This window comes from Salmo salar, chromosome ssa11, assembly GCF_905237065.1.
Source record: "Salmo salar chromosome ssa11, Ssal_v3.1, whole genome shotgun sequence".
NCBI classification, from domain to species: Eukaryota; Metazoa; Chordata; class Actinopteri; order Salmoniformes; family Salmonidae; genus Salmo; species Salmo salar.
Genome location: NC_059452.1, coordinates 100,013,732 through 100,037,529, shown reverse-complemented (window position 1 = coordinate 100,037,529; position 23,798 = coordinate 100,013,732). Strand labels below are relative to the sequence as shown.

Sequence of the window (23,798 nt, the reverse complement as noted above, 5' to 3'; positions counted from 1 at the left end):
TCCAGGTGGCCATTTGATTCATTGTTCAGCAGTCTTATGGAGGTGGTGTTTAGTCCCAGGGTCCTTAGCTTAGTGATGAGCTTTGTGGGCATTATGGCGTTGAACACTGAGCTGTAGTCAGTGAATAGCATTTTAACATAGGTGTTCCTTTTGTTCAGGTGGGAAAGGGCAATGTGGAGTGCGATTGAGATTGTGTGGATCTGTTGGGGCGGTATGCAACTTGGAGTGTGGTCTAGGGTTTCCGGGATGATGGTGTTGATGTGAGCCATGATCAGCTTTTCAAAGCACTTCATGGCTACAGACGTGAGTGCTACGGGTTGGTAGTCATTTAGGCAGGTTACCTTAGTGTTCTTGGGCACAGGTACTATGGTGGTCTGCTTGAAACATGTAGGTGTTACAGACTCGGTCAGGGAGAGATTGAAAATGTCAGTGAAGACACTTGCCATTTGGTCCACGCATGCTCTGAGTACACGTCCTGGTAATCTCCTTGGCCCCGCGGCCTTGTGAATGTTGACCTGTTTAAAAGTCTTGCTCACATCGGCTATGGAGAGCGTGATCACACAGTCGTCTGGAACAGCTGGTGCGATCATGCATGCTTCAGTGTTGCTTTCTCTAATGCATCTTCACTGTCAGTTTCCTGGCCTCTCTCCTCCTCACCAGTGTCATGAACAAAGATATGATCAAGAGTCTCACGGACAGTATATTGTTTGGTCATTGTGCTGCCACAATGAATTGTGAGCAAGGCCTCAGAAAAGCTTTATATACCAGAGCTGCAAGACAAGTTCTATATATTATTGAAACAATGTTGCGATTGTTTGTGAGAATGCCAACAGGTGTGGTTCCCGTGGGGGAAAGATTCTATTGGGGAAAGGTTCCCATGGAAGCCAAGAAGGGGAGTGAGGTGTGTGTGTGTGTGTGTGTGCTGAAACACACATGCATGTGGGGGTCTGGGAGAGGAATTGTTTCCATCTGATGAATGAGCATGTGCCTGAACTCTGGAACACACTCAATTTAGTCTCACCCATTCATTTCATGTCATTTTTGACCGGGAACACCACAGGTGTACTAAAGTTAAAGAAAACACCCAGAATTGAATGAAAATCCTCAAAATGTATTTTGTGTGGACAAAGTCATGGAACATTATGACAATCAGATTAAATTAACTACATTTTTCAAAAAGAAAAACTTGTAAATCGGTCCAATTCGACCAGAACACAGCAGGAGGGTTAAAACGTGTTGGTATTACGGACTCGGACAGCGAGAGGTTGAAAATGTCAGTGAAGACACTTGCCAGTTGTTCAGCGCATGCTCGCAGTACACGTCCTGGTAATACGTCTGGCCCTGCGGCCTTGTGAATGTTGACCTTTTTAAAGGTCTTACTCACATTGGCTGCGGAGAGCTAAATCACACAGTCTTCCGGAACAGCTGATGCTCTCATGCATGTTTCAGTGTTTTTTGCCTCGAAGCGAGCATAAAAGTAGTTTAGGTTGTCTGGTAGGCTCGTGTCACTGGGCAGCTCTCGGCTGTGTTTTCCTTTGAAGTCTGTGATGGTTTGCAAGTCCAGCCATATCCAACAAGCCGTCAGAGCCGGTGTAGTACGACTCGATCCTGTATTGACACTTTGCCTGTTTGATGGTTCATCAGAGGGCATATTGTGATTTCTTATAAGCTTCCGGGTTAGAGTCCCACTCCTTGAAAGCGGCAGCTCTAGCCTTTAGCTCAGTGCAGATGCTGCCTGTAATCCATGGCTTCTGGTTGGGGTATGTACGTACGGTCACTGTGGGGATGACGTCATCGATGCACTTATTGATGAAGCCAATGACTGATGTGGTGTACTCCTCAATGCCATCGTAGGAATCCTGGAACATATTCCAGTCTGTGCTAGCAAAACAGTCCTGTAGCTTAGCATATGCTTCCTCTGACCACTTTTTTATTTATCTAGTTACTGGTGCTTCCTGCTTTAATTTTTTCTGGTAAGCAGGAATCAGGAAGATAGAATTATGGACAGATTTGCCAAATGAAGGGCGAGGGAGAGCTTTGTATTCGTCTCTGTGTGTGGAGTATAGGTAGTCCAGAGATTTTTTTCCTCTGGTTGCACATTTAACATGCTGATAAAAATTTGGTAAAATGGATTTAAGTTTCCCTGTATTAAGGTCCCCAGCTACTAGGAGCGCCGCCTCTCGGTGAACGTTTTCTTGTTTGCTTACGGCGGAATACAGCTCATTCAATGCTGTCTTAGTGCCAGCCTCTGACTGTGGTGTTATATAAACGGCTACAAAGAATACAGATGAAAACTCTCTCGGTAGGTAGTGTGGTCTACAGCTTATCATTAGACCTCAGGCGAGCAATAGTTCGAGACTTCCTTAGATATCATGCACCAGCTGTTGTTTACAAAAATACATAGACCGCCGCCCCTTGTCTTACCAGACGCCGCTGTTCTATCCTGCTGGTACATTGTGTAACCAGCCATCTGTATGTCGATATTATCATCGTTCAGCCAAGACTCCATGAAGCATAAGATGTTACAGTTTTAATATCCCGTTTGTAGTTTAATCTTCCGCGTACCTCATCGATTTTATTCTCCAAAGATTGCACATTTGCTAGCAGAATGGAGGGAAGTGGGGGTTTATTTGATCACCTACGAATTCTCAGAAGGCAGCCCGTCCTTCGGCCCCTCTTTCTCCACCTCCTCTTCACGCAGATCAGGGGGATCGGGGCCTGTTCCTGAGGAAGCAGTATATCCTTTGCGTTGGGCTCGTCAGAGTCATGAAAGGAAAAAAAGGATTTTGCTAGTCCTTGGTGAGTAATCACAGTCCTGATGTCCAGAAGTTAATTTTGGTCATAAGAGACGATAGTGGCAACATTATATTAAAAAAAAACATCGCTAATAAACAAACAAAAAAACACAATCGGCTGGGGGCACGTAAAACGTCTGCCTTCTTCTCCGGCACCATCTTACGCAGTTAGTTTTTGCTTGTAAGCAGGAATCAGGAGGATAGAATTATGGTCAGATTTGCCAAATGTAGGGCGAGGGAGAGCTTTGTACGAATCTCTGTGTGTGGAGTAAAGGTGATCTAGAGTTTTTTCCTCTGGTTGCACGTGACATACTGGAAGAAATGAGGTAAAACGGATTTAAGTTTGCTTGCCTTAAAGTCTCCAGCCACAAGGAGCGTCACTTCTGGATGATTATTTTCTTGTTTGTTTATGACTTTCCACAGCTCGTTGACTGTGAGCTTACATGCTGACCAAAATAAATGTACACATATAGGTTATTCAATCATTGTACCCACACTGCTTGCGCGTGTCAATGAGTGTCTGCGTAGCCAGGCGCTAAAATAGAACTTGGTTCTATTTGTGACGCTTGATGTGCTGCAAGTCCAGCCTCTCCCATCTCCTCATTGGATTTTAGGCGCATATACCACGTGGGTGATTGAAAGATGAACTGAGGTCCACACTCCAGTCCAGTTGGTGGTGGTAATTTACCTTAAAGTTGGTTGCCAACCACTATATAAAGTCCAAAGAAGAAGAAAAAGCCTGAAGGAGGAGTGATTACTAGAAACGTGCTTGGTTAATCCTTTTTCCTGTGGATTTATTGTTGGAGTAGAGGACCTTGTGCATTTCAGGTAAAATAACCCAATGTTTATAACCCAGGAAAAAATTGCTTGCAACAGCAAGCTAGCTAGCTAAATTGCCATAAATGTTTAATGCTTTCTGACCTGTCCCCAATTTAATATTGTTGGTTCAGAGTTAGTTTTGATATTTCAACCTGTGTGTCCTGATCACATCTGGTGTGGGTGGACAAAATCAACATGTGTGCGATGGCGTATGCCGGTGCGTGCTTGGGATTTGTCCGGTCAGCATGTTAGTGCCACGATGGTTTGTGGTGACAAATAGACAGCTATGAAAAAATACAGATGAAATCTCTCTTGGTAGGTAGTGTGGTCTACAGCTTATCATGAAGTACTCTACCTCAGGTGAGCAATACCTCGAGACTTCCTTAGTTTTTTACAAATCAAATTAATTTATATAGGCCTTCTTACATCAGCTGATATCTCAAAGTGCTGTACAGAAACCCAGCCTACAATCCCTTTGGCACGAATTTCAGAACATCGGTAATTTTTCTGAACTCTAGACACAAAACGGTCATCACTTCTAACACAGACTGTGCAATGTTCAAAACATTGCATTGTGCATTGATATCTTTAAGGAAACCTTGCACTTGCAGGATAATTGGTTCAAATAACTCATTAATCATGAAATACCATAGGAAGATTCATTTAGATCACCCACACAGAAGATAAAAATAGTTTCACTGTGAAGTTGTTCGTACAATCATTAAATATTGTAGTACAAAATATGTGATACATGTTTCATTATGGTACTACACGTAAGTACATCACTGTAAAAGGACTAGTAGAGAGAATACTACAGACACAGTGGAATCATTGAACAAAATCTAAAATGTATTGATGAAATACAATGAAATCACAACATAGGTTTCTTTGAATCAAAGCAAAAATAATTAGCTACAAAAAAGAAAAACTACAGTAAAACGTAAACTGCAGTGTTCCTCACCTGGCTTACTGTAAAAAGCAAAACAAAGGCTGGTTACTGTACTTCTATATTTCCATCAACCCTGTCTTGTGGATTTGGCCACAGGTTCTCATCCACATCACAATGGATGTTTTCATTATTCCAAACATCTTGGGAAGAATCTTCGGGCATGGCATAAGTACAAGGTGGTAAATTGTGGATGTGCCTGAAACCATGCTTGCATCATTTGAGCATGGGGGAACCTGACATCATCCCACACAATGACATAAGCCACGCCATCAGCTCTACAGACCTGATTTAGGTCATCAAGGAAGGTTACAAGGAGAGCTGCATTATATGATCCAATACAAGGTCTGCGTCCCACCACATCATCTTCCAATATAGCCGCACACATTGTGAGGTTTGCCCCACGTTGTCCAGGTACTTGGATGGTTGCCTGCAGGCCAATGAAATTCCGACGTCTCCTCCTTGTCTTGGCCAGGTTGAAGCCTGCCTCATTCAAAAAGAGGAATTTCTGTTTTTTGTCAGCATCCAACTCCATCACCCTCTAAAAATAGATTTTGGAAAGAGAATTACTGATTACAATGATGTAGAATTTTGGGGGATTTTTTCAAAACAGGCATCTTGAAACTGAACATACATTCCTTTCACATTTCCACAAACTTCAAAGTGTTTCATTCAAATGGTACCAAGAAAATGCATATCCTTGCTTCAGGGCCTGAGCTGCAGGCAGTTAGATTGGGGTATGTCATTCTAGACGAAAATTGAAGAAAAAAAAGGGGCCGATCCTTATTAAGAGGTTTTAAGGGCACGGCGATGATAGTTTGTAGAGTGATGACCTTTACGGTCCATTGAGGTACGTAACGCTGTGTTATAGTCTCCTACCATAATGATTTGATCATTTGTTGCCTGTAAGTTCAATAAATTGGTATAAATGTTTTCAAAGAAGTATGGATCCTGATTTCATCCTGATTTGGACCATATAGATTAATGAGCCAAACTTCTTTTTCGTCCACTTTCATATTCAAAAGGATCCACGTTCCTTGTGAATCATTCCTGACTATTTGCACATTCAGATCGGAATTTTTGTTAAATAAATAATATCATCACATCTTTTGAGTTCCTTTGTCCATGACAGAAATTTATTTAATCACCCCATTCCTTTTCCCACTGTAATTCATCTAAGGATGTAGAGTGACTTTCCTGTAAACAGTATATGTTATATTCCTTTTCTTTTAGCCATGTAAAGACTGATCTTTTTTTATATTCTGCTAAACCTTTACAATTATAACTGGCCATACTTATTTCACCCCTTACCATAACTAGATACTATTCTCAGTCTAAATTGACCATAATTAGTGCTTGTAAAGTTACTACCATCAGAGGTATTATGAAGGTCAAAACTAGAGCTTTCAAATGTCTGATATTTAGAATTCAAGAAACAGGTTCTAGCAATAATTATTTTATTCTCTTGCCTATTTGCCTGTGAGCCAATGCCACAGATGTTAGAAAATTGAGACAAGGTATTATGCGTGTAGTAAATCTGAGTAAGTTGATGTGTATGATATTGGATGCGATTTAGTGAGAGTGTGTACGATGTCTGTATAAGAGTAAGACTGTAATGTGTGATGTCCAAATAAATAATAACCCCGGCAATTTGCATACAGTGTCTATGTGTGTAACATGTAGTGCGTATAGCCTTAATATTCATGATGATAATTGTAATCCATATTGTATCATCATAGTTGCATCATAATTACCTTTAACATCATTGAAAAACACATCCCAGCATTTCCGTAGCAATTGACGTTTCACATGATCATGAAAGAGACCTTGCATTACTCTAGACGGCTTCACTACAGTACAAATGTATTCCATACAATACGTTATTATTCCCCAATGCCCCTATTCTGATATCTTCCCCTTGCTTGTTGTAAACATATATAAACAATAAACAAATTCAATTATAAACAGTTATCTACAATAGAGAGAGGAGAGAAGAAGAGACAGAAAGTGAGAGAAGAGAGCAAGATCAGGTGTGTGTGTGTGTGTGTGTATGTATAAGTCCGTATGTGTCAGCGACCATAGTGTTCAGATATTTTTACAGTTCCCATACTTTATTTTTTTTGTAACCTGAAGTCCCTGTAGAATTTAGTACAGCCATGGTGTTATGGAGCTGTCTCAGAATAGCTATCCATCTATAAAGAGTTTGTCCACAATGAGAAAGGCACACTTACCCTTTCCCCTCTGTTGCCTTTGTACCAGATACAGTCTCTTACGACGTTCGTTTATCTCCCTTGGAAATTGGTCATTGAGACCGAATTTGGTCCTTTCCCCTTCTTTTGATCAGCTCCTTTTGTTGGTAGTGTTCAAATTTTGCGATGATCGATCGGGGACCCTTGGTCTTATCGCTCCGAGCTCCAAGTCTGTGTACTCGGTGGAAAGCCACCTTGTTTACAGTCTCTATAGGAAGTTGTTGGTCAGTCAGAATTGCCTCTGCCTCCCCTATACGGCCTAGTCTCAATTCGGAAGGGAAAATTTCAGTAAGAACAAATTTAGTCACATCACCTACTCTGTGGTACACATTGGCATGCAGTATACAGTCATTTGACAGTTGAGAGTAGCCTAATGTTTAGTGCATGCTGAAGACTTACCAGTTCTCATTGCGGAAAGTTCTGATGATTGAGGCCACGGTTGATCTTCTGAGGTTTGGTTGAATCATTGTGCTGCCTCAGTCATTGTCATGCCATGATTTACGACATGGTCTACAACTATTGCTCGGATTTCGAAGCATGTCAACCGCTGTTTAAAATCAATTTTTATGCCATTTTTCTCATAAAAAAAGCGATAATATTCCGACCGGGAATCTGCGTTTAGATAAACAGACAAAGGAACAGAAAGCATTCGGTCGAAGCGGGCAAGCACCTAAGCCCATAGTACTCTGAGTGGCCACTTGCCAAAAGCGATGAAGTGTTTCAGCCAGAGCCTGCCTCGATATCGTTCAACGTTTTCCCGGGCTCTGAGACCCTATGGACGAAGTAGGAAGTGTCACGTTATTGCACAGATCCTGAGTCTTCAATAAAAAGAGCCAAGATGAAACACTACTTCTCAGACAGGCCACTTCCTGCTTGAAATCTTCTCAGGTTTTGGCCTGCCATAGGAGTTCTGTTATACTCAGACACCATTCAAACAGTTTTAGAAACTTTAGGGTGTTTTCTATCCAAAGCCAATAATTATATGCATATTCAAGTTACTGGGCAGGTGTAGTAAGCAGATTAAATCGGGTACGTTTTTTATCCAGCCGTGCAAATACTGCCCCCTATCCCCAACAGGTTAAACAACAATGTAACTCCAAGTCAATCACACTTCTGTGAAATCAAACTGTCCACTTAGGAAGCAACACTGATTGACAATACATTTCACATGCTGTTGTGCAAATGGAATAGACAACAGGTGGAAATTATAGGCAATTAGCAAGACACCCCCAATAAAGGAGTGGTTCTGCAGGTGGGAACCACAGACCACTTCTCAGTTCCTATGCTTCCTGGCTGATGTTTTGGTCACTTTTGAATGCTGGCGGTGCTTTCACTCTAGTGGTAGCATGAGACGGAGTCTACAACCCACACAAGTGGCTCAGGTAGTGCAGCTCATCGAGGATGGCACATCAATGCGAGCTGTGGCAAGAAGGTTTGCTGTGTCTGTCAGCGTAGCGTCCAGAGCATGGAGGTGCTACCAGGAGACAGGCCAGTACATCAGGAGACGTGGAGGAGGCCGTAGGAGGGCAACAACCCAGCAGCAGGACCGCTACCTCCGCCTTTGTGCAAGGAGGAGCAGGAGAAGCACTGCCAGAGCCCTGAAAAATGACCTCCAGCAGGCCACAAATGTGCATGTGTCTGCTCAAACAGTCAGAAACAGACTCCATGAGGGTGGTATGAGGAGGGCCCGACGTCCACAGGTGGGGGTTGTGCTTACAGCCCATCACCGTGCAGAACGTTTGGCATTTGCCAGAGAACACCAAAATTGGCAAATTCGCCACTGGCGCCCTGTGCTCTTCACAGATGAAAGCAGGTTCACACTGAGCACATGTGACAGACGTGACAAAGTCTGGAGACGCCGTGGAGAACGTTCTGCTGCCTGCAACATCCTCCAGCATGACCGGTGTGGCGGTGGGTCAGTCATGGTGTGGGGTGGCATTTCTTTGGGGGGCCGCACAGCCCTCCATGTGCTCGCCAGAGGTAGCCTGACTGCCATTAGGTACCGAGATGAGATTCTCAGACCCCTTGTGAGACCATATGCTGGTGCGGTTGACCCTGGGTTCCTCCTAATGCAAGACAATGCTAGACCTCATGTGGCTGGAGTGTGTCAGCAGTTCTTGCAAGAGGAAGGCATTGATGCTATGGACTGGCCCGCCCGTTCCCCAGACCTGAATCCAATTGAGCACATCTGGGACATCATGTCTCGCTCCATCCACCAACGCCACGTTGCACCACAGACTGTCCAGGAGTTGGCGGATGCTTTAGTCCAGGTCTGGGAGGAGATCCCTCAGGAGACCATCCGCCACCTCATCAGGAGCATGCCCAGGCGTTGTAGGGAGGTCATACAGGCACGTGGAGGCCACACACACTACTGAGCCTCATTTTGACTTGTTTTAACCCGTGCGGCCTCCGTCCCGTATGCGTAATTTACTAAATTACTATTCGAAAACATTTTAATATTGTCTTTCTAAGATTTATAGATGAATATCTCTTGAAAGCACCTGTAATGCCAGATTTAAAATTAACTTTACTGGGTAATCATACTTTGCGATGAAAGGGGATGCGATACTCAGAAAAATAGGCTACCCTTACAGGTCAGCGCCATCTTGGAACAATCGCATATCACATCTAGTCTTGTATACTATTGTCAATAATCCCTTACCTTTGGTTGTCTTCATCCGAAAGCACTTCCAGGAATCCCAGGTCCACAACAAAATATTATTTTTTTTTTGCGAACAAAAATAAAAAAAATACTCCTTTATTTTCCAAGAGCTTGTTCTTGTTAGCGCGTCTGAAGGCTGCTCCAAAACTTCCGTCGGCCACGGGACAGCCATTTCGAGAAAATGCATTTAGTTGGCTCAGCCTGTAGTGTGGTTTTCCACTTTAATTTTGAGTGTGACTCAAAATCCAGACCTCCATGGGATGATAAATTGGATTTCCATTGATAATTTTTGTGTGATTTTGTTGTCAGCACATTCAACTATGTAAAGAAAAAAGTAGTTAATAAGATTATTTCTTTCATTCAGATCTAGGATGTGTTGTTTAAGTGTTCCCTTTATTTTTTTGAGCAGTATACTTCAAGGCCTACCTTAATACTTAGTGCCGCTTTGCTTGACATCATGGGAAAATCAAAAGAAATCAGCCAAGACCTCAGAAAACAAATTGTAGACATCCACAAGTGTGGTTTATCCTTGGGAGCAATTTCCAAACGCCTGAAGGTACCACATTCATCTGTACAAGCAATAGTACGCAAGTATAAACAGCATGGGACCATGAAGCCATCATACCATTCAGGAAGGAGACACGTTCTGTCTCCTAGAGATTAACGTATTTTGGTGCGAAAAGTACAAATCATTCCCAGAATGAAGATGCTGGAGGAAACAGGTACAAAAGTATCTATATCTACAGTAAAACAAGTCCTATATCAACATAACCTGAAAGGCCACACAGCAAGGAAGAAGCCACTGCTCCAAAAACCGCCATGAAAAAGCCAGACTACGGTTTGCACCTGCCTATGGGAACAAAGATCGTACTTTTTGGAGAAATGTCCTCTGGTGTGATGAAACAAAAATATAACTGTTTGGCCATAATGACCATCGTTATGTTTGGAGGAAAAAGGGGGAGGCTTGCAAGCCGACGAGCATCATCCCAACCGTGAAGCACAGGGGTGGCAGCAGCATGTTGTGGGGGTGCTTTGTTGCAGGAGGGACTGGTGCACTTCACAAAATAGATGGCTACACGAGAAAGGAAAATGACGTGGATATATTGAAGCAACATCTCAATATATAAATCAGGAAGTTAAAGCTTGGTCGCAAATGGATTTTCCAAATGGACAATGACCCCAAGCATACTTCCAAAGTTATGGCACCAGTCCCTCCTGCAACAAAGCTTAAGGACAACAAAGTCAAGGTATTGGAGTGGCCATCAAAGCCCTGACCTCAATCCTATAGAAAATGTGTGGGCAGAACTGAAAAAGCGTGTGCGAAGAAGGAGGCCTACAAACCTGACCCAGTTACACAAGCTTTGTCAGGAGGAATGGGACAAAATTCACCCAACTTATTGTGGGAAGCTTGCGTAAGTCTACCTAAAACATATGACCCAAGTTTTAAACAAGATAAATGCAATGCTACCAAATACTAATTGAGTGTATGTAAACTTCTGACCCACTGAGAATGTGATAAATAAATCCTTCTCTGTACTATTATTCTGACATTTCACATTATTAAAAAAGTATTGTAACGATCAATAATGACAAACTTCCTGGCATTGACAACTTTGATGGAAAGCTACTGAGGATAGTAGCGGACTCTATAGCCACTCCATTTTTTACCTGAGCCTAGAGGAAAGTCTGTCCTCAGGCCTGGAGGGAAGCCAAAGTTATTCCGCTTCCCAGGAGTGGTTAAGCGGCCTTTACTGGTTCTAACAGCAGACCTTTAAGCTTTCTGCCAGCCCTTAGCAAACTGTTGGAAAATTTGTATTTTCTCAAACACAATTTTAACAGACTTTCAGCATGCTTATAGAGAAGGGCATTCAAAATGTACTGCACTGACACAAATGACTGATGATTGGTTGAAATAAATTGATAATAATAAGATTGTGGGAGCAGTACTGTTAGATTTCAGAGCAGCCTTTGATATTATTGACCTTAACCTGTTGAAAAACTTAAGTGCTATGGCTTTTCAACCTCTGCCATTTTGTGGATTGAGAGCTATGTATCTAATAGAACTCAAAGGGTTTTCTTTAATGGAAGAGTCTCTAATGTCAAACATGTAAAGTGTGTTGTACCGTAGGGCAGCTCTCTAGGCCTTGGTAATCTAATTTTGGTAATCTAACTGCGTTGTCAGATTTCAAAAAGGCTTTATGACGAAAGCATAGCATTGGATTGTCTGTGGACAGCGCCCCATGTCAACATATCTTTCAAACCAGCACTGGCGACACAAAGTCATAAATAGCGATAAAATAAGTCACTTACTTATTTTGGTTGCAATCCCAAGCGTCCCAGCTTGTCACGGGTGTCGTAGGGTTTAGACCAAGACGCAGCGGGAAAATGTATACTCATCTTCTTTTATTAAAGGATAAAGAAGGGAAAAACCAAAACAAACACGTATACAAAAACACAACGACAAAGAACAGGCCGGTAAGGCACAAAGCTATACACAGCAATCTCCCACCAAATCCCATGACAAACAAACTCCTAAATATAGGACCTTCAATCAGAGGCAACGATAGACAGCTGCCTCCAATTGAAGGCCCCAATCCCCATTACCAAAACATAGAAATACAAATGACTAGACTGAACATAGAACTAAACTAACATAGAACAATAACCAAAACCCTGGACTAATAAATCAAATCCCCCTCTACATAAACAACCACCCCGAACCATATAAACCAAATACCCCCTCTACATCAACACATACACAAACACACCCTGAACCACATAAAAGAAATAACCCCTGCCACGTCCTGACCAAACTATAAGAACAAATAACCCCTTTACTGGTCAGGACGTGACACAGCTACACAATGAATGGTCGTTTTGTTCGATAAAGTCCTTCTTTATATCTCAAAATGCTGTTTAGTTGGCGCCATTGAATTCAATAATTCAGTCTTTCAACAAAGTTCGTCCAAACGAGTCAAATTATGTTTTTTTATTAATCCTCAGGTTGTCTAATATCTAAATAACCAATAATATTTCAGACGGAGAATAGTATGTTCAATAGCAAAGGAAAAGAACGAAGAGCGCACCCACGTTCATGTGCGCAAAAAGTCTACATTTGCCCTAGCGCTCAACTTGGAACAACTACAAATACTTCTTAATTTAAAAAAAAAAAACAGGCCTAAAACCTTGTATAAAGACTGTTGACATCTAGTGGAAGCCATAGGAACTGCAATCTGGGAGGCGGAAATTAGACATTTCAATAGCATTTCAATTGCATTATTCCGGATCGATTTTCCTCTGTTTTTTGCCTGCTATATCAGTTATGGTATACTCACAGACATTATTTTAACAGTTTTAGAAACTTCAGAGTGTTTTCTATCAAATTCTACCAATTATATGCATATCCTAGCATCTGGGCCTGAGTAACAGGCAGTTTACTTTGAGCACGTCAGACAGTCGGAAATCCAGGATACTGCACCGACCCTAGAAAGGTTAACTGCTAGACCTCAGCTGAATCTGGTAGGGAATGGTGTCGCTGTTGAACAAGTTAAGGCGACTAAATTACTTGTCGTTATCTTAGATTGTAAACTGTCAGGGTCAAAACATTTAGATTCAATGGTTGCAAAGATGGGCTGAGCCTTAATAAATAGATAGCTTTAATAAAGAGATGCTCTACTTTATTGACACCACACTCCAAAAAGCAAGTTCTGCAAGCTCTAGTTTTGTCTAATCTTGATTATTGTCTAGTCGTGTGGTCTAGTGCTGCAAGGAAAGACCTAGTTAAGCTGCAGCTGGCCCAGAACAGAGCGACACGTTTTGCTCTTAATTGTAATCAGAGGGCTGATATGGATTGAATTTGGGTTGAAAAACCCAAATTGTTTGCATATTCAATTTACACACAGCTCTGACACACACAGTTATCCCACCAGACATGCCACCAGGGGTCTTTTCATAGTCCCCAAATCCAGAACAAATTCAAGAAAACGTACAATATTATATTGAGCCCTTATTGCATGGAACTTCCTTCCATCTCATATTGCCCAAATAAACAGCAAACCTGGTTTCAAAAAACAGATAAAGCAACACCTCACGGCACAACGCCTCTCCCCTGTTTGACGTAGATAGTTTGTGTGTATGCATTGATATGTAGTGTGCCTTTTTAAAAATGTATGTAGTTCTGTCCTTGAGCTGTTCTTGTCTAATGATGTTCTGTATTTTGTCATTCTGTATTATGTTCCATGTTTTGTGTGGACCCCAGGAAGAGTAGCTGCTGCTTTTGCAACAGCTAATGGGGATCCTAATAAAATACCAAATACCAAAATCTCTTAACGTACAACACCGTGAATAATTCAGGCTGTTGTGGAGACAAAAGGGGGTCCTACCCAGTACTAGAGTGTACAGTAACGACATATCTGAAAACATGGTCTGTAAAAGTGGTACATGGGACCATAGAAACAGTGTCTGATAAAGGTAATGATAATGAAATATTACATCCATAGATAATGTAGTGCAATTGTTTCTAGTTCCACGGTAATTGGTGTCAATGGATCTCGTTATCCTGAAACTTTCATGATCTAAACATGGAATATTATTTGTCAGTTTCCATAAAACTATGCATTAAGAGTAATGCAACAGTTACTTATCATTTTGAGCAGTTGAAATGAATAGACAGTCATCTCAGATGTAATGTGGGAATTGCATTTTGAAATGGTAATCCTTTGATGTTAAGTTGTGTTGTTTTGCACAGATAATTTAAACAAATGAACAAATTATCTTCATGTGTATTGTACCCAAGTGATTGGAAAAAGTGTTAGAGTTTTGAAAAATGTGCATTTTGATCATCGGTTGTGAGTTTTGTGTCTAGTTTTGAAAAATGACATCAAGGTTCTGAAATTAGTGCCAGTGATTGTAAAAACCTGTAATATTAGACATTGTGCAGCAGCTGTTATTGACAAATAGACTAGAGGTCAACCGATTAATCGGAATGGCCGATTAATTAGGGCCGATTTCAAGTTTTCATAACAATCGGTAATTGGTATTTTTGGTCGCCGATTTTTAATTTTTTTAATTTTATTATTATTTTTATTTATTTATATATATATTCGTTTTTTTTTTTTTTTTTACACCTTTATTTAACTAGGCAAGTCAGATTAAGAACACATTCTTATTTACAATGACGGCCTAGAAACGGGGGTTAACTGCCTTGTTCAGGGGGGATTCGTTTTTGCAACCTTCGGTTACCAGTCCAACGCTCTAACCACCTGCCTTACATTGCACTCCACAAGGATTAACAGGCTGGCTACCTGTAACGCGAGGGCAGCAAGAAGCAAAGGTAAGTTGCTAGCTAGCATTAGACTTATAAAAAACTATCAATCTTAACATAATCACTAGTTAACTACACATGGTTTATGATATTACTAGTTTATCTAACGTGTCCTGTGTTGCATATGATCGATGCGGTGCCTGTTAATTTTCATTGAATCACAGCCTACTTCGACAAACGGGTGTTGATTTAACAAGCGCATTTGTGAAAAAAGTACTGTCGTTGCACCAATGTACCTAACCATAAACATCAATGCCTAACAGGAATATTTAGACTTAGTCACCCGTTAGATAAAATACGGAATGGTTCCGTATGTCACTGAAAGAAAAAAACGTTTGTTTTCGAGATGATAATTTCCAGATTCTACCATATTAATGACCCAAGGCTCGTATTTCTGTGTGTTTATTATATTATAATTAAGTCTATGATTTGATAGAGCAGTCTGACTGAGCGGTGGTAGGCAGCAGCAGGCTCGTAAGCATTCATTCAAACAACCCTTCGCTGTGCTTCAAGCATTGCGCTGTTTATGACTTCAACCTGGTTGGGTATAATTTGTGGAACGTTCCAACAGGAATCTATTCCAAAAACTTTGTACATAACAAGGTTTCCAAAAAACAACGCATACAAAGTTGTATAGCGGCAGAATAAGATACCGGGTAGGGAGTGGTCTATTTCATTGCGTTTTTCACTCATCACGTTTATTCCGAAAAATGTCTATCCTCACATGTCTGTTTGCCTATGGACAAACATTAAGGATAAGCTACGTGGTGAGTTGATGCCTATTAGGCAGCTAGTTAGCTAGGTTTGTATATGTTGCTACTTTGTGTGCGTTGTTGGTTGGAAACCTTTTACTTTAAGTTTTTTGGAACAGATTCCTGTTGGAACGTTCCACAAATGATACCCACCCCTTCAAGCCTATCATCTCCCAAGATTAGGCTGGTGTAACCGATGTGAAATGGCTAGCTAGTTAGCCGGGTGCACGCTAATAGCGTTTCAAACGTCACTCGCTCTGAGACTTGGAGTAGTTTTTTCCCTTCCTCTGCATGGATAACGCTGCTTCGAGGGTGGCTGTCGATGTGTTCCTGGTTTGAGCCCAGGTAGGAGCGAGGAGAGGGACGGAAGCTATACTGTTACACTGGCAATACTAAAGTGCCTATAAGAACATCCAATAGTCAAAGGTATATGAAATACAAATCGTATAGAGAGAAATAGTCCTATAATTCCTATAATAACTACAACCTAAAACTTCTTACCTGGGAATATTGAAGACTCATGTTAAAAGGAACCACTAGCTTTCATATATTCCCATGTTCTGAGCAAGGCACTTAAACATTAGCTTTCTTACATGGCACATATTGCACTTTTACTTTCTTCTCCAACACTTTGTTTTGTATTATTTCAACCAAATTGAACGTTTCATTATTTATTGGAGGCTAAATAGATTTTATTGATGTATTATATTAAGTTAAAATAAGTGTTCATTCAGTATTGTTGTAATTGTCATTATAAAAAAGAAGAAGAAAATAATCGGCCGATTAATCGGTATCGGCTTTTTTGGCCCTCCAATAATCAGCATCAGTATCGGCGTTGAAAAATCATAATCGGTCGACCTCTAAAATAGACACACACCACCATCACTTGTCTTACCAGACGTAGCTGTCCTGTCCTGCCGATGTACGGAAAATCCAGCCAACTGTATATTATCTGTGTTGTCGTTCAGCCACGACTCTGTGAAACATAAGATATTACAGTTTAGGGCTAGGCCCAAATTTTCTTAATTTCCTGCCTGAATGACGTGCCCAAAGTAAACTGCCTGTAGCTCAGGCCCTGAAGCCAGGATATGCATAGAATTGGTACCATTGGAAAGAAAACACTTTGAAGTTTGTAGAAATGTTCAAATAATATAGAAGAATATAACACAATAGATATGATAGGAGAAAATCCAAAGAAAAACAAACCGGAATTGTTTTGTTATTGTTGAGAGACCATCCTCTTAGAAATGCAAGAGAAAAGTCATATTCAAAATTAGCTCCCTGGATGCAATTCTTATGGCTTCCAAAGGGTGTCAGCAGTCTGTGTTCACGGTTTCAGGCTTGTAACTTGAAAACGAATAAGAAATAACAGTTTTAGCAGAAGGACATGGTCTTGGAAATTAGTGTTTGTGCAAGCCACGAAGACATTAAGCACCTGCTAAAATCGGTTTCCTGTTGAACATACTTCTTTCTGAAAGAAATATTATAGTTTGATTACATTTTAGGGTATCTGATGAGTAAATAGAAACATATTTTGACTAGTTGAAAAAAAGTTTAGGGGTACATTTTCGGATTCCTTTCTCTGCAAGTTGAACGAGTGGATTACTCAAATCGATGGCGCCAACTAAACAGCCTTCTTGGGATATAAAGAAGGATTTTATCTAACAAAAGGACACTACATGTTATAGCTGGGACCCTTTTGTGTGACAAATCAGAGGAAGATTTTCAAAAAGTAAGTTAATATTTAATCTTTATATGTGGATGTATGAAACCTGTGCCAGTGGAAAAATATTTTGATGTGGGGCGCCATCATCAAACAATCGCATGGCATGTTTTAGCTGCAATAGCTACTGTAAATCGAACAGTGCATTTAGATTAACAAGAATTTAAGCTTTCAGCCAATATAAGACACTTATATGTACCTGTTTAATGTTTAAAATCCATAATTTTTATGATTATTTATTTGAATTGCGCACCCTCCAGTTTCACAGGAAGTTGTCCCGCTGATGTCCGGAAGCTCTTTTCAGTCATAAGAGACGGTAGCAGAAACATTATGTACAAAATAAGTTAGAAACAATCAGAAAAAATAGCACAATTGGTTAGGAGCCCGTAAAGCGTCAGCCATCCCCTCCGGCGCCATTGTCCAAGCATGCACACACACACACACACACACACACACACACACACACACACACACACACACACACACACACACACACACACACACACACACACACACACACACACACACACACACACACACACACACACATTCAGGGAGGAGTGTTATTGATGTGTTGTAATTACTTTGCTGTTCAGGGATCATTAGATATGTCCTCAACACGCTCTGTTTATGTTTCTCATTTACCCCAATTATCCCTCTCTCCTCTCTGTTTCTCTCTCTCTTTCTGTTTCTCTGATTCTCTCTCCTTCTCTCTCCCTCTCTCTCACTCTCCCTCTCGCTCTGATCTCTCTCTGTTCCTCTCTCTCAAATCAAATTAAATCGAATTGTATTTATCATATACGCCAACAGCTGTAGACCTTACAATGAAACGCTTACTTACAAGCCTTTAACTAACAATGCTTTAAGTGTTAAGTAAAACATTTAAAATAAATATAACAAATAATTCAACAGCAGCAGTAAAGTAACAACAGCAAGGGTCCCCTTCTCTCTCTCTCTCAATTTAATTCAAGGGGCTTTATTGGCATGGGAAACAAATGTTAACATTACCAAAGCAAGTGAAGTAGAGATCTCTCTCTCTCTCTCTCTCTCTCTGTTTCTCTCTCTCTCTGTTTCTCTCTCTCTCTCTGTTTCTCTCTCTCTCTCTGTCTTCGCTCTCGCGCTTTCCCTTTCACGCTCTCTAGATTCTAACGTAAGTCTCTTTGTGATTTTCTTCCTCTGTGTGTGTGTGTGTGTGTGTGTGTGTGTGTGTGTGTGTGTGTGTGTGTGTGTGTGTGTGTGTGTGTGTGTGTGTGTGTGTAGGTATGATCAGGAGGGTCATGCTCTGGACTGCCAATCACTGACCGAGTTGAGGCCTGCAGGAGGCGGAGCCAACACTTGCTGGAAAACACTCAGCGACATCAAGACTGAACAACTGGGACAGGGAGACAAGGTACACACACACAGAGCACGCAAACACACTCATACACACTCATACACACACACAAACACAGTCACACACAAACAAACACAGTCACACACAAACACAGAAACACACACACACAGAGCACGCAAACACACTCATACAAACAGCACACAAAATCAGCACACACAGACACACAGACACACACATTAGTTCATTTTGAATGAGTTGCTTCACTATGTATCAGCATGTTAACCTCTATGGGCTAGGTGGGACGCAAGCGTCCCACCCGTGGTGCACTCCATCAACAGCAGGTGCATTTCAAGAGCGGCAAATTTGAATCCAAATAAATGTCAAAATTCAAATTTTTCAAACATACAACTATTTTACACCCTTTGAAAGATAAACATCTCCGTAATCTAACCACGTTTTACGATTTCAAAAAGGTTTTACGGCGAAAGCATAAATTTAGAGTATGTTAGGACAGTACATTTACAAGAGTTGTGTGTAATGTGCCAATTCAAAGACAGGCGTCACCAAAACCATAAAATCAGCTAAAATGATGTGCCCCTGTGTTTTTCAATGGCATAGGTTTAAAGGTAATACAACACATCAGGTATCCACTTCCTGTCAGAAAATGTCTCAGGGTTTTGCCTGCCAAATGAGTTCTGTTATACTCACAGACACCATTCAAACAGTTTTAGAAACTTTAGGGTGTTTTCTATCCATATATAATAAGTATATGCATATTCTAGTTACTGGGTAGGATTAGTAACCAGATTAAATCGGGTACATTTTTTTATCCAGCCGTGCAAATACTGCCCCCTAGCCCTAACAGGTTTTAACTTTGCCCTGAACTTGAGATACACCCAGAACTCAGAATTTTGCCTAAATAATGCATCAATGCCAGTGGGGGATCTTTTGCATGAATTTGAGTTACACATGCAGATCTCCAGTTAGGACTGTCCCTTCCTCAACATCTATGAATAGCTTGATGGTGTGTCACTCCAAACTTTCAAACTTCTGAATTAAATGAATATAATCAGCTTAACCTTTTGGGAGGAGGGGGGGGGGAGAAAAGCCGTAAGCACATTTTTATTCATTTTAGTTTCTAATAAAAAAGTTCTAATTACGGGGCTGACACAGAGGAAGAGCCTAGGGGGCTGTACTAACTCCTCTAGTGATGGAGAGAGGAGGGAGAATGAGAGCGAGAGAGAATAAATTGAAGCAGAGAAAGAATAAACCATATGTCAAGAAGATAGGAAATGAGGCCGCTTGAAAAGAAAGAAGAAACAACTGAAGGAGAGAGAAAGAGAGGTGGAGTAGAGAGTGATTGTATTGTTGAGAGATAGGAAAGGGAGAGAGTGAAAAAGAAGGAGGGGAGATTAAGAGAGATTAAGGAGAGAGCAGACAGGTGAGCGTAATTAATAGAAGACCAGACACTCTCTCTCTCTCTCTCTCTCTCGTTCTCGCTCTCTCTCAACATTTCATTTAAGGGCTTTATTGGCAAGGGAAACATATGTTAACATTGCCAAAGTGTGAAGTAAATAATAAATAAACAATACAAATTAACAGTAAACATTACACTCGCAAAAGAATAAAGACATTTCAAATGTCATATTAAATTATATATACAGTGTTGTAACGATGTGCAAACAGTTAAAGTACAAAGGGAACATAAATAAACATAAATATGGGTTGTATTTACAATGGTGTTTGTTCTTCACTGCTTTTCTTGTGGCAACAGGTCACAAGTCTTGCTGCTGTGATGGCACACTGTGGTATTTCATCCAATAGAGTTGATCAAATTCAGGTTTGTTTATCAAATTCTTTGTGGGCCTGTGTATTCTGAGAGAAATATGTGTCTCCAATATGGTCATATATTTGTCAGGAGGTTAGGAAGTGCAGCTCAGTTTCCTACTCATTTTGTGGGCAATGTGCACACAGCCTGTCTTCTCTTGAGAGCCAGGTCTGCCTACATAGCTTTCTCAATAGCAAGGCTATTCTCTCTCTCTCTCTCTCTCTCTCTCTCGCTCTCTCTCTCTCTCTCACTCGCCCTCTCTCTCTCGCTCGCCCTCTTTCTCTCTTGCCCTCTCTCGCCCTCTCTCGCCCTCTCTCGCCCTCTCTCGCCCTCTCTCGCTCTCTCTCCCTCGCCCTCTTGCTCTCTCTCTCTCGCCCTTGCCCTCTCTCGCCCTCCCTCGCCCTCTCTCGCCCTCTCTCTCTCTCTCTCGCCCTCTCTCTCTCTCTCTCTCTCTCTCTCTCGCCCTCTCTCTCTCTCTCTCTCGCCCTCTCTCTCTCTCTCTCTCTCTCTCTCTCTCTCTCTCTCTCTCTCTCTCTCTCTCTCTCTCGCCCTCTCTCTCTCTCTCTCGCCCTCTCTCTCTCGCCCTCTTTCTCTCTCTCTCGCCCTCTCTCTCGCCCTTTCTTGCCCTCTCTCGCCCTCTCTCTCTCTCTCTCTCGCTCTCTCTCGCTCTCTCTCTCGCTCTCTCTCGCCCTCGCCCTTTCTCGCTCTCTCTCGCCCTCTCTCGCTCTCTCTCTCGCCCTTGCCCTCTCTCGCCCTCTCTCTCTCTCGCCCTCTCTCGCCCTCTCTCTCTCTCGCCCCTCTCTCTCTCTCACCCTCTCTCGCCCTCTCTCTTGCCCTCTCTCTCTCTTGCCCTCTCTCTCTCTCGCCCTCTCTCTCTCTCGCCCTCTCTCTCTCTCTCTCGCCCTCTCTCTCTCTCTTGCCCTCTCTCTCTCTCTCTGTCTTTCCCTTCCTCCCTCTCTCCCTCCCTTTCTCTCTCTCTTTCTTTCCCTCCCTCCCTCCCTCCCTCCCTCCCTCCCTCCCTCCCTCCCTCCCTCCCTCCCTCCCTCCCTCCCTCCCTCCCCCCTCCCTCCCTCCCTCCCTCTGTCTTTTTCTCTCTCTCTCTCTCTTTCCCTCTGTCACTGCTTTTCTCTCTATGTCTCTCTCTCGCTCTCTTTCTGTCTCTCTCTCGCTCTCTAGCTCTCTTTCTCGCCCTTCAGTGAATGTATAGGGTTGGGAAGGTTGTTCATCACACACAGCAGTAGTACACCCACATCGACACACAGCCGGATACGTACAAACACACACACACACACACATATTCACACAGCAGCTATACTGGTAATAGGGGAATTCCAATTACAGGGTTTTACTTACAAATAATCAAATTCAGCATTCTGCTTTCATCCAAAACACTCTACCCCCAAGGTTACGGTGTGTCGTGACTGAGTGTGTGTGTGTTTTTTTATTTTTATGGACAGTTACTTTACATTAGCGGCAGAGCTCTAGACAGGTTAGACAGCTGAGGTAGTAGCCTATGATTAAAACAGGAAGCTATTTCATCTAACATCTACAGGAAACGCATGATTGATATTTTGATGTGCAACCTGTTATCAGATGTACTTTTGGTTCTTCAGAGAATTTGCCCACATCTTTGTTCATAACGGCCAATAGGCTGTAGTATTCACCAGCTGAGGAAGTGGGAGCTCAAAACACTTAGCTAGATTGCTAACTCTAAACATGATATTGTTGCTAGGTAACCATGTAGGCTAATGTCCAATAAAAACGTTCCAGTTTTAGGCCTAGGCTACTTGATGTAGGCCTCTTCAATGCAAATGGCGCGCTCCGCTCGACTCCACTATGCAGGTGCATCAGAACCATACTAACTACAATCTGCTCTGGTTGTAAAGTGGTGCCATGAAGTCCATACTAACAGGGGAGAAACGCGTGATACACTCACAGAAAGCTGTCACTCTGCTCTCGATAACCATAACAACAGTAGTTGCTTTCAAAACAGTATTTTGCTTGTGCTTCTCAGAATTCATCTGTCCCTCCACCGTGTGCACCGTGGGGAGAGGGAGTAAGAGTCAGCAGCCAACCGGGACAGGAAGATACTTTAATTGCAGGAATCAACATGAAACATAGGCTATTACTGTTGACCAGGGCTCTCCAATCTTGTTCTTGGAGAGCCACCCTCCTGTAGGTTTTAACTCGAACCCTATTCCTGGAGAGCTACCCTCCTGTAGGAATTAACTCCAAGCCTGTTCCTGGAGAGCTCCCATCCTGTAGGTTTTCATTCCAACCTAACTAATCTTATTCAGTTTATCAACCATGCTAATTATTAGAATCAGGTGCGCTAGATTAGGGTTGGAGTTAAAACCTACAGGAGGGTAGCTCTCCAGGAACAGGATTGGAGTTAAAACCTACAGGAGGGTAGCTCTCCAGGAACAGGGTTGGAGTTAAAACCTACAGGAGGTTAGCTCTCCAGGAACAGGGTTGGAGTTAAAACCTACAGGAGGGTAGCTCTCCAGGAACAGGCTTGGAGTTAAAACCTACAGGAGGGTAGCTCTCCGGGAACAGGGTTGGAGTTAAATCCTACAGGAGGGTAGCTCTCCAGGAACAGGGTTGGAGTTAAAACCTACAGGAGGGTAGCTCTCCAGGAACAGGCTTGGAGTTAAAACCTACAGGAGGGTAGCTCTCCAGGAACAGGGTTGGAGTTAAAACCTACAGGAGGGTGGCTCTCCAGGAACAGGCTTGGAGTTAAAACCTACAGGAGGGTAGCTCTCCGGGAACAGGGTTGGAGTTAAATCCTACAGGAGGGTAGCTCTCCGGGAACAGGGTTGGAGTTAAATCCTACAGGAGGGTAGCTCTCCGGGAACAGGGTTGGAGTTAAAACCTACAGGAGGGTAGCTCTCCAGGAACAGGGTTGGAGAGCCCTGATCTACAGAAACGTTGTATAGCAAAATCACAAAAGAATAACCAAATTAAGCAAAATGCTTCGGTAAGAGGGAGGCATTGTCGGTGTTGGTAATTTTCGGTTTATCGTCCCAGCTCTAGTATTTATCTGCAGTTGTGTGTGTGTAGGTTTTCCTTGGTGGTTTCCAGGTTAAGACTTCCTGAGGGACTCTGTACACTGAGAACTACAGAAGGAGAGCAGGCCAGAGAGGAAGAAAGGGAAAGAGGGAGGGACTCTGTACACTGAGAACTACAGAAGGAGAGCAGGCCAGAGAGGAAGAAAGGGAAAGAGGGAGGGACTCTGTACACTGAGAACTACAGAAGGAGAGCAGGCCAGAGAGGAAGAAAGGGAAAGAGGGAGGGACTCTGTACACTGAGAACTACTGAAGGAGAGCAGGCCAGAGAGGAAGAAAGGGAAAGAGGGAGGGACTCTGTAC

General features: G+C 42.3%; 1 pseudogene; it reads left to right on the top strand.

Moving 5' to 3' along the window:
• LOC106592337 (replication protein A 70 kDa DNA-binding subunit-like) overlaps positions 1-23,798 on the top strand; it is a 73,197-nt pseudogene that overhangs the window by 27,623 nt on the left and 21,776 nt on the right.